Here is a 12,593-nt window from a genome sequence, read left to right on the forward strand (position 1 = left end):
TACCATGAATGGGGGTTAAGATCTTTGAATGGGTTAAAGCCTATTCATTCCAAAGAAGTGAATATGAGAGTTACCCCAAGAGTGGGGAGGTTAGGTAAGGGGTTTATTCACATAGTGGAGGAGGGACAAACCATGATTCTCCATAGTGGATAATTGATTCTCCCCTGTGGGGAGGGTGGTTTGGGCCATATAAACCCAACCCTCCTGCATAGGGGCAATGTGACCTCCTCACTCACAATTTGTTTTACAAAGTTCACTCTGAGTTGCTAAGATGGCCTAGCTGGCTCCTGAAGGGACAGAAGAACACCCATCTCAGTTGGAGGTGCTATCTGGAGGGGCGGGCGAAGAACCCGGAGTAGGGGCATCAATACCAAAGACAGCACAAGGTGGACCAACCCACAATCGTGGCGTCGGTTGCTACTTCAAGCTCTTCAAATTTGCTAAAGCGATCTTCATCTCTCAATTGTATTGCGATTTCATCTTTGTATGTTTGAAGAATTTGTAATACAATTACCCCCAACAATTTGCTTTTTCACTTGTCATTTTGTTTAGTATAGTGATCTCCTATCTAATAATGCTAGTGGTATCTTGTATCAAATTTAATATCTAGAATCTGCATAATTTTGTTTTTTGAATATTTCAAAGACTAGGAAATGTTACATTAGAAGCAGTAGAAACATTTCCTAATTCTTGAAATATTCCAAATGTGTTATAAAAGGGAGAAACAGAATGTTCCAAACTGCCCAAACCAGTTCCGAATCCCTTTCCATGCGTGTTCTAAGAGGAGGAGAAAAGAAAACTTAAGCTTCCATGCAAGCTGTTAAAATAAGTCCAGAATCCCGTTCCAAGCTTGCCATGTAAAAGCGAAAAAGAAAACCAAATACAGAACCTTAAACTTGTATTTATTCTAGCTAACCTCCTTTATGTTCTCTTCTTAGATCTCTCACAGAACTGCTCTCCCAACACTGAAGGCTCTCTTCCCAGCCAACTCCAACGAACAAGTGCCCACGGTCGTCGCGTTACATTTTCTTTCCATCGGACTTGGGTTCTCTTGTTTCTTCAAGGTAATAATGATCGTCTCTTTGATTGCTACAATGCTGTATTGCTTGGTTAAAATGACTCACCTATCAAGAATTCGTAAGATGCATGAAACATAAGTTCTAGACATTTTAAACCATTCACCGTTTCCTATTTCTGGAAATGCTTGTCCTATGGTGTGCAGTTGTACATATAAACTGAGCCATTGATGGAAATAGAGCCATGAAAGTAAGAGTTGGCCCTTGGTTGTGGCCTTTGCCATGGTATGGAAGCTATCTTTCACCTTGGTCTCCGGGGCCAGGAACCCTACTTCTTTCATGCACTGCCAGTCTGTTTGCCTTAAATTCCCTCTCTCGTCCCCCTTGATAGAGGAGTGTCCTACCCGGGTAGGGATCAACGATCTGAGTTCGTCCTTCTAATCATCCACAGATTACGTATCCAATGCAACAGTAGCTGCTAGTTGGGGTCAATATGGATCCACGGAAAATAGTCAGGCCAAAAGACTTAACACACATGTTAACCCAAAAGGAAAAAGAGAGCGGGGAAGATCAAACCCAACACCTTACTATCTCTACATAAGAGGCTGCCACAACTATGCTAGAAGCATGTCTACAGTCATTTCCTCTTCTTTTTTTTTGGTCCTTTTATTAATGCAAAAGTAGAATAAAATGGGGGAGGGAGAGATTGCAGTTACACAATACGTTAACAAGAACTCAAAGTAGAATCCTCAATCAGACTCCACACCCAGCTACTGATGTGATAATCCTCACATTCAATCCCACCGAAAGCGAGGCCTACCACCAGAATCCCTTTCTAATTCTTGTTGAATCTGGATGGCCTACCTATCTATAGGAAGCGACAACAGCTCCTTCACTTCAGAGGATGCCAAGAAGTCTGCAACTCATTAACCTCAAGCACACAATGCGTAACCTTCCATTCAATACCCTGCACATAGGACCGAAGGCTTCTCCAACATTGCATGATATACTGATGCGGATCAATTATACTTATGGATCCGACTAAGCCTCCTCTCGTATCCGGGACGATGAGTCCTGCAAGAAAGGTTAGATGCGGGCCAGCTTGTGTGCCGGGCAGCCGCCTCCGATGGCAAAGTCAGATAATGAACAGAGTGAGGTCTCGTGCAAAAGCTACACCAGATTATACTCAGAGTGTATTGGATTGCTTACCAAGGAGATGCGTCCCCTATCTTATAATGATTAACTTACCTTATGTGTTTTTGGTAAGTCCGCCCGACAAGAGCCATCGTATCTCCTAGGATTATGCCTTTCTGTTATTAGTTTCAGCACGATAGCCGGTGGAGTTGACTTTCTCAACAGGGAGAGACTGCCTTATTTGTTGAGCGTGATGTGCGCTTTGGCCAACACAATCGGTCATGTCCCGATTGTCTATAGAGCCCCACTCGGGCATAGCCCGTTGATATAGGAAGAGGGTCCAGATGAGATGACCCGGCTGGATTTCTTCATTAGTCCGGGTTACACCCGGTCATCCGGGTTATACCTGGCTGGGCCGGGTTATACCCGCTTAGGTATAAGCTTCCCGTATCACATACCATGGTAACACCCCTTTCTGTACAAGGCAAACCACCATCTCTGAGTCACATACAACCCACAGCTTACACACACCCATACGCTTAGCATGGAATAGACCAGTGATGAAGCCCTTGAATCCTGCTCTGAGTTCGTTTTAACCCCAAGAAAACACCAGAACGAACGCCAAGTTAACATTTGCATCAAGAAAGACACGCCCCCACCTGCATTGCCTGGATTTCCAAGGGAACTGCCGTCGATGTTCTCCCATTTCACTTCAATATACATACTTTCATAGTTTCACTTCTGAGTTCGACATGTCAATCTCATAGCTTTGTGCTTGATTGACTATGTTTTATTATTTTTGAATAGGAAATGAGTTGGTCGGCGAGTGATAAATTTTTTGTGAACTCAAAGTTAGAAGTCTTCACAGTAGATCTTTCTTCGGAATCATTAGAATTGACTCAAAGCAAAGATGTTATCTACAATGGGCCAAAGAGTGATGATTTCAAGAGGTTCTTGCGTTCTAAGAACCTTCGAGTGAATCGTCAAGGAAAAGCTATCGTACGTGTTGAAAAACGCGACGATGACGGTGGATTGCTTGAAGGTCAATATGAGGCCTTCATTCTAGAAAGGGTGTTTCCATTGGATTCCTATGGTTTTCAGAATGTGCCATTGCCAAAGCCACGAGCAGTGCATGAATTGCAGTGCCTCTTGGACAATACTAATGCTGAAATGGCAAAACACAATAATGAACTTCATGAATTGCAAAGCCTCCTGGACAATTCCAAAGTTGAATTAGAGAACAAGAATGATGCACTTGATGAATTGCAGAACCTCCTAGACAACACCAATGCTGAATTGACAAAGAAGAATGATTCACTTGGAGAATTGCAAGGCCTCTTGGACAATACCAAGACTGAGTTGGCAAACAAGGTTGATGCACTGTTTGAATTAAAGAAACAAAGGATTGATCAAGAGTGGAATCCAGAACAATTCCGATTGACTCTTGTTGCAATTACGAACTCGATGAAGAGAGTCTTTGCTCACTTCGGTCTAGAACCACCAGCAAGTGGAGATCCAGAATCTGTGCTGAAGTTTCTCGAGAAGTTAATGGCCTCATCCTCCGCCAGGAATTTGAGATGTTAAATGATCAGAACCTTCACAAAGAATTCGATACCGCTTTCTTAGTAGCTTCAAATGGGATATTGGCCTCAATTGCAACTATATTTGAAAAGCGAACAGGTTTAAGAATTGGCATTGAAACAACGGTGAGTAGCAGCACCACAAGAACTCGAGCCCATCTCATTGAGAATCTATTGGCATTAAGAAGCTTCATGGTGGATTCCCACTTCTTCATTGATGGAAGTGTTATGGTCAGGGATTTTCGTCTAATAAATGAAGATGAACTCCCAGCTATCTTCCGGGATTCTGCGACAGATGTGGCTGAGCTCAAGCAGAAAGATAAGGGTGCAAAATCAATTGACAATATTGATGGAAAATCCATCTTTTATGGGTATTTCAACATTCCAAAAGTGGGCATGTTCAAGGGTATTTTGACGAGAATTCATGTGACCCTGCCAGATGAGATCATGGTGAAACTTCGTGTTGGAGGACAACAAAACCTTATTAGTGATAAAAGGTTTTGGTTTGTCAATGCCAATGGAGCAGGTATATTTCAAACGGAGGAGGAGGAGCGCATAAATTTGGAAGATATCAAATTCAAACCTTCTCGGATCTTAGGTGTCTCAACCAACTTCTTTGAGTTTCTCCTTAGGATGAACAGAACCTATGTCAACAGACATGGAACCTATCTCAAGTTCGATTTTGGTGCTGTGGCGATTGATGAAGAAGTCCCAAGATCAACTCCAATGGGTATGGTTCAATACCGTGATAAGGATTTTGATTTCAATAATCCTTTTAAGTTGGTGCAGTTTGATACCAATTCTCCTGAACAAGAGATCACACGACGACAATATTTTATGCGATCGTTAGGAAGCAGGTCTTCGGATCAGAAAGATGGCTCTTGGATTGTGAATGAGGCTCTGGATAATGCAGACAAGACTAACCGCTGCTGCTTCTACAACGATAATTATCGTTTTATTGGAACAATTAAGAAAGTCTCTGGTACTTTTCGTAACAATGCTTTGGTCAGTGTCTTCTTCGAGCAATCTCAACATGGAGCGAATTGTTATGTTGATGCTCTTGCAACATCCTTCTTTGTTTTAAACGATAAAAAAGAAAGCACTTGGATCAATGATTCAAAGAGGGCTCCGGCATTTATTTGATTTGGTGTAATAAAAGTCTACATCCAAAATTATCTTCATCAACCCTATCTTCTTATAAGGAATTCTAAATTGTAATATGTAACAAGGGCATTTTGGTCTTTCTACAGGTTTTAGGATAGACTATGTCTTATGTTTTTTAGTTGAGGGGCAAGTGGGTAGTTTCATTCCATTCTATTTCATTGTATGTAATAGGGGTTTGGGGTTTACGGTTTCAGATGGATTAAATCACTCTCTCTCCTCTCTTTCTCTCATTCTCGGTTCTCTGGTGTTCTTGTTCATCCGGTGCGCAAGAAGCTTCAATTGGATGTTGTTCCTTTGATCTTTGGCTGTGCAATTGACTCTTGTGAAGGTGGATAAACAGCTACTGCTGTTGGAGCGTGAAGGTACCTCTGTGTTGCTTTCGGTTGTGCGCTCGAAGGAGGATTGAAGCTAGGTTTCATCTGTGGTTTCAGGTGTGGTTGTTCCTAGTCTTGGTTATTATCTTTCTTGTCCTTTGTATAGAGTTTTGTCACTGATCTTAGGGCTGTAATCCTTATCTGTTATTCGATGATTACATGAGCTTGGTGAGTGCTCAACTCATCCTTGGACGTAGGTCTCTGACCAAACCAAGTAAAACCCTGTGTCTTGCACTGATTTCTTTCTTCTCTTCCTTTCTTTGTTAATCCGCTGCATATTAGGTTAGATTTCCTTAACATAAGCTATGTAAACCTTCTTGTAGTGAGTCGTACGTTATGTAAAAAGTCTGTACTGCAACTATTTTTATAAATAAAGTAAATGACTTACGTTGTGTAAATCATCCATTCAACTAGGGGTGCAAGGTTGGCCCTAGCGGCCCTGACCCGCCCTAAGCCCGCCCTAAGCCCGAATAGGGCTTGGGCTAAAGATTTTGGCCCTAAGGGCGGGTTAGGGCCAAAATATTCCGGCCCTGAACTAGGGCCAAGGGTGGGCTTGGGATTACTCTCTAGCCCGCCTAGCCCATCCCAGTCCGTCCCTGATTCTAGCCCTGATTTTGACCCTGATCTTGGCCCGATTTTGGCCCTGATTCTGGCCCTGATTTTAGCCCTAATTTTGGCCCTGATTCTGGCCCTGATTTTGACCCTGATCTTGGCCCTGATCCTGGTCCTGATATTGGCCCTAATCTTGGCTTTGATTTAGGCCCATGATTTTGACTCTGATTTGAGTCTGGACCCTCCACCCATATGGAGAGGAATTAATTATAATCCACATGGGTGAATATTTGACACATGTCAAATTTTAAAAACATGATCATGTTTTGTAAAAAATTAATAAAAATAAATTATATATTCATTACCAATGTAGTAAGCATCAGCCTAATGCTGGCCCGATCCTGACCCTAATTTTGGCTCTAGTCTCAATGTTAATTTGACCCTGATCATGCATTAGATTTTTACCATAATCTTCACATTAACATTGATATAACTATAAGTCTCGTCTTTGACCTTCAGTCATTTTGATCATATTAAACTATGAGTTCACTTTTTATATTATTTTTAAGATAATTTTTATTTTTCGAACTAAGTCATTTTTAGTTCCAAAAAATCATTGATTTTTTTTTTTTGGGACTAAGGCGAGATAATATATTATAAATAATAAAAGCTAGTATATAGAGAATTAATATCTAACAAATCTAGACCCCAACTTCTCAGCATGAATATTGATATCTTTCTTTTGCCTCCAATGTGATATTTCAGAAGAAGGGGGAACAAAATATTAAAGATAGATAGCTATGTTTGTAACTAAAATATAATTTTCTTTAACTACGAAAAAAATACCAATATTAAATTATGGTTGATTTACTTGTTAACAAAGTTTTGAATTTTTTTTTTTTTTTTTTTTTTTTGAATACAGATATCAATGGAAGGGGTTTTCAATTTCTATCACCAAAGTAATGGGAGAGGTTTTCAATTTCCATCATCAAAGCAATGAGAGACTTTCAGAGATCAATATAGAATTATGAAGTATGAATTTATTTATGTTTAAAGCAATATTTTTTTTTTTTTTTTCGTCCAAAAGTAAGCTTATATAAAGCTCTCCAGCTGAAAATCCCTGGAGGCAAAAAAAGAGTTTTTTAACATGAAATACGGGGGGCAATTCCACCAAATTCTAGAGATATTAAAATGTCTAGCCCCACGAGCAATGAAATCTGCATAAGTGTTGTTGGACCTACTAATAAAAGTAAAAAACACAGACTCAAAAGACATCCTAAGCTTCAAAATCTCCTCAACAAGACAACAACATGTTGAATCAATATGTTGATTATTTCATTATTTTTATGAACTTGAATCATTTATATTTCTATGAATTTTATTTTTAGTTTACTTATGATACTTTTATTTTTATTATTATTATATTTTTTTTTATGAATTTACATTTGGTATTTTAGGTCCAAGATTAAGGCTTGGGCCAAAATGTTAACATTGAGATTCCATTGATGGAGTCACAGAAATATCATGGTATTTGGGTTGGCTTCTTCATCGAATGCCCTGCAATCAAGAAAGAATTTTCTATATTGGAGTTCTGAGAGAACTTGGTAAAGCACAAAGTAATTGTGAAGTTGTGAATCCCATTCCAAACGCCTAACTCAGAAGTGAAGCAAACAAAATGTTCCAAACTGTTCGAACCAGTTCACATCCAGTTCCAAGCTTGTTATCGAGGTTTAACACCGATTCCAACGCTTAATTGCCTCTCACTTCTTTCGGTTTCTTCATCTCTTCTGACATCTCTCCACAGAACTACTCTCCTGGCGCTCTCTCTCTCCGAGTTACCTACTGCTTCTCTCTCTTGCTGTCTCTGCTCAATTAGCTCGTTTATTTGAGGTAATAATTAATGATTGTAATATGAACTCTGTTTATGTGCTATTCATTTGCTTTTTCACTTGTCATTTTGTTTAGTATAGTGATCTCCTATCTAAGGTATGTTAGAATAATGAAAATACAAAGAGTAATTATTTTGTCTGTTTGTTTAGTATAGTAAGTTTCTACTTTTAAGTATGAAAACTTCCCTTTCATTTTCTTAAAACAGTTCTGCAACCAAATGGGCGATAATGGTTTCTGGTTCCCAACTTCCAACTACTCTTTTTAACGGTTTATGATGTGTTTGTCAAGCCTAACAAAAGAATAAAGCTAGTGGTATCTTGTATCAAATTCTACATCTAGAATCTGCATAATTTTGTTTTTTGAATATTTCAGGGACTAGGAAATGTTACATTATAAGCATTAGAAACATTTCCTAATTCTTGAAATATTCCAAATGTGTTATAAAAGGGAGAAACACAATGTTCCAAACTGCCCAAACCAGTTCCGAATCCCTTTCCATGCGTGTTCTAAAGAGGGGGGAGGGGAAGAAACCTGGGTTCTCTTGTTTCTTCAAGGTAATAATGATCGTCTCTTTGATTACTACAATGCTGTAGTTTATGTTCATGCTTGGTTAAATGACTCAACTATCAAGAATTCGTAAGATGCATGAAACATAAGTTCTAAAGACATTATAAACCATTCAACATTTCCTATTTCTGGAAATGCTTGTCCTATGGTGTATATGCAGTTTACATATAAACTAAGCCATTGATGGAGCAACAAAGCCATGAAAGTAAGAGTTCGCCCTTGGTTGTGGCCTTTGCCATGGTGTGGGAGCCATCTTTCACCTTGGTCTCTGGGGGCCAGGAACCCTGCTTCTTTCATGCACTGCCAGTCTGTTTACCTTAAATTCCCTCTCTTGGATGTTTATTCTTCTCTTCTGTTCTTATGGGATTCATAGCTATGTCTGTGTGTGCTTTTTTGTGCTCGTGTTTTGTACTTATGAAATGAAATGATCAGATTACACAATTAAACCCCGTCTAATTATAGCATATACCATTAATCGTCCTGCATATGTTTGTGTTTATGAGTGTTCAAGCCCTCTCTCATCCCCCCTGATAGAGGGGTGTCCTGCCCAGGTGACGATTGAGGATCTAATCATCCACAACACAAGTAACGTACAATTTTGAGACACAATCCCATGCAACAGTAGCTGCTAGTTGGGGTCAATATGGATCCATGGAAATAGTGGGGCCAAAGGACGGAACACACATATTAACCCAAAAGGAAAATGAGGGAATTGTGGGGAATAGACCTGAAACCTTCTTGGACTTACTACCTTTATATAAGAGGCTCCTTTTGTTTTTTGGCCAAATATAAGAGGCTCCACAACTATGCTAGAAGAATATCTACAGCCATTTCCCTTTTTTTATTTTTTTGCTAACAAAGGTCATTTTATTGATGAAAAAGTAGAATAAAATGGGGGGAGGGAGAGATTACAGTTACACGTACTGACATACATTAACAAGAAGTCAAAGTAGAGTCCTCAAGACTCCAGACCCAGCTATTGATATGATAATCCACACAATCCCATCGAAAGCAAGGCCCACCACCAGGATCCCCCTCCGACTCTCGTTGAATCTATATGGACCACCTATCCATAGGGAGCGACAACATGCATCTCCTTCACTGCAAAGGATGACAAGAAGCTTGCGACTCATTATCCTCGAGCACACAATGCGTTACCTTCCATTCAATTCCCTGCACATATGACTGAAGGCTTCTCCAACGTTGCATGATACACCATGGTAACACCCCTTTCTGTACAAGGCAAACCACTATCTCTAAGCCACATTCAACCCGTCAGCTTACACCCACCCATACACTTAGCACAGAATAGACCAGTGATGAAGGCCTTGAATTCTGCTTCTAAGTTCATTTTAACCCCAAGGGAACACCTGAATGAACTCCAGCTTAGCATTCGCATCACGAAGAAACCCCCAGCCCCTGCATTGCCCGGGTTTCCAAGGGAATTGCCGTCGACATTCAGCCATTTCATTTCACTATACATACTTTCTAGTGTTTAAGCATTGTTTTGAGCATCTCAATCCCTAGCTTTGTGGTTGATTGACTATGTTTATTTTTGAATAGGAAATGAGTTGGTCGGCGAGTGATAAATTTTTTGTGAACTCAAAGTTAGAAGTCTTCATGGTAGATCTTTTCTCGGAATCATTAGAATTGACCCAAAGCGAAGATGTTATCTACGATGGGCCAAAGAGTGATGATTTCAAGAGGTTCTTGCGTTCTAAGAACCTTCGAGTGAATCGTCAAGGAAAAGCTATCGTACGTGTTGAAAAACGCGACGATGACGGTGGATTGCTTGAAGGTCAATATGAGACCTTCATTCTAGAAAGGGTGTTTCCATTGGATTCCTATGGTTTCCAGAATGTGCCATTGCCAAAGCCACAAGCGGTGAATGAATTGCAGTGCCTCTTGGACAATACTAATGCTGAAATGGCAAAACAGAATGATGAACTACATGAATTGCAAAGCCTCCTGGACAATTCCAAAGTTGAATTAGGGAAAAAGAATGACGCACTTGATGAATTGCAGAACCGCCTAGACAACACCAATGCTGAATTGACAAAGAAGAATGATTCACTTGGAGAATTGCAAAGCCTCTTGGACAGTACCAAGAGTGAGTTAGCAAAGAAGGTTGATGAACTGTTCGAATTAAAGAAACAAAGGATTGATCAAGAGTGGAATCCAGAACAATTCCGATTGACTCTTGTTGCAATTACGAACTCGATGAAGAGAGTCTTTGTTCACTTAGGTCTAGAACCACCAGCAAGTGGAGATCCCGAATCTGTGCTGAAGTTTCTCGAGAAGTTAAATGACCTCATCCTCCGCCAGGAATTTGAGATGTTAAATGACCAGAACCTTCACAAAGAATTCGATACTACTTTCTTAGTAGCTGCAAATGGGATGTTGGCCTCAATTGCAACTATATTTGAAAAACGAACAGGTTTAAGAATTGGTATTGAAACAACAGTGAGTAGCAGCACCACACGAACTCGAGCCCATCTCATTGAGAATCTATTGGCATTAAGAAGCTTCATGGTGGATTCCCACTTCTTCATCGATGGAAGTGTTATGGTCAGGGATTTTCATCTAATAAATGAAGATGAACTCATAGCTATCTTTCGGGATTCTGCGACAGATGTGGCTGAGCTCAAGCAGAAAGATATGGGAGCAAAATCAATTGAGAATATTGATGCAAAATCCATCTTTTATGGGTATTTCAACATTCCAAAAGTGGGGATGTTCAAGGGTATTTTGACGAGAATTCATGTGACCCTGCCAGACGAGATCATGGTGAAACTTCGTGTTGGAGGACAACAAAACCTTATTAGTGATAAAAGGTTTTGGTTTGTCAATGCCAATGGAGCAGGTATATTTCAAACGGAGGAGGAGGAGCGCATAAATTTGGAAGATATCAAATTCAAACCTTCTCGGATCTTAGGTGTCTCAACCAACTTCTTTGAGTTTCTCCTTAGGATGAACAGAACCTATGTCAACAGACATGGAACCTATCTCAAGTTCGATTTTGGTGCTGTGGCGATTAATGAAGAAGTCCCAAGATCAACTCCAATGGGTATGGTTCAATACCGTGATAAGGATTTTCAATTCTTGGATCCTTTTAAGTCGGTGCAGTTTGATGCAAAATCTCCTGAACAAGAGATTACACGACGAGAATATTTTATGCCATCCTGTTCAACCTTTTCGTCGAATTGGAAAGTCGGCTCTTGGATTGTGAATGAGGCACTGAATAACGCAGACAAGACTAACCACTGCTGCTTCCTCAACAGTTATTATTATTTTATTGGAACGATTAAGAAAGTCTCAGGTACTTTTCGTGACAATGCTTTGGTCAGTGTCTTCTTCGAGCAATCTCAACATGGTGCGAATTGTTATGTTGATGCTCTCGCAACAACTTTCTTTGTTTTAAATGATCAAAAACGATTGACTTGGATCAATCCCTCAAAGAGGGCTCCAGCATTTATCTGATTTGGTGTAATAGAAGTCTAAATCCAAATTTATCTTCATCAACCCTAACTTCTTATAAAGAATTAATTCTAAGTTATGTAAACCTTCTTGTTCGTGCGTTATGTAAAAAGTTTGTACTGCAACTATTTCTACAAATAAAGTAAACGACTTACGTTGGGTAAATCATCCATTCAACCACATTATCACATTTGTCCATATGGTGCTAGAGCCAACAATTTAAACTCTAAATTTATTTTTTTATTCAAAACCTCAAAACTCTATGATTCAGTGCCGGCTTCAGTAGGTTTGGCTACCTTACGGGTTCACAAATCTCTCAAATTTGGTTGCAATCAAATTACGCAGCACCAATTATCTTTGTAGGAAACAACAATCAAAATCAATTTTTATGAGTCCCAATCTATGGGGCATCTCAATATATGACATTCTAATGACACCATCAACAACCATCACCATAGACAACAAAACTATTATCAGTCCTGAATAATTACACCGCGAAAGCAAGATCACTTTTTTAGAGCCTATATAAATGCAACCTTAATTAAATCATTGTCTTAACACATTCTTGGTTTTCAAACTGGCAAGGATGTGTAGGATGCCATTGCTACTCTCTTTCAATAGCAGTCAACTCCTAATATATGTTGGAGAAATGTGAGAGGAACACAGGTTTCTTTGAAAAACGATTGCACAGAGGCCGGTCTATTGAATCTCACCATATGTTTGACACGATTGACCTAACAATTTTGTCCCTGCTTATTTGGTCAAAAGATCCAATCCATTGAGGGAAGAGGATCAATCTCAGACGGATACCATGTGAGATTACAAGAATGAGAATGAAA

Source organism: Hakea prostrata, chromosome 5, assembly GCF_041222555.1.
Source record: "Hakea prostrata isolate BN-2017 chromosome 5, UWA_Hpros_2, whole genome shotgun sequence".
Classification (NCBI taxonomy): domain Eukaryota; kingdom Viridiplantae; phylum Streptophyta; class Magnoliopsida; order Proteales; family Proteaceae; genus Hakea; species Hakea prostrata.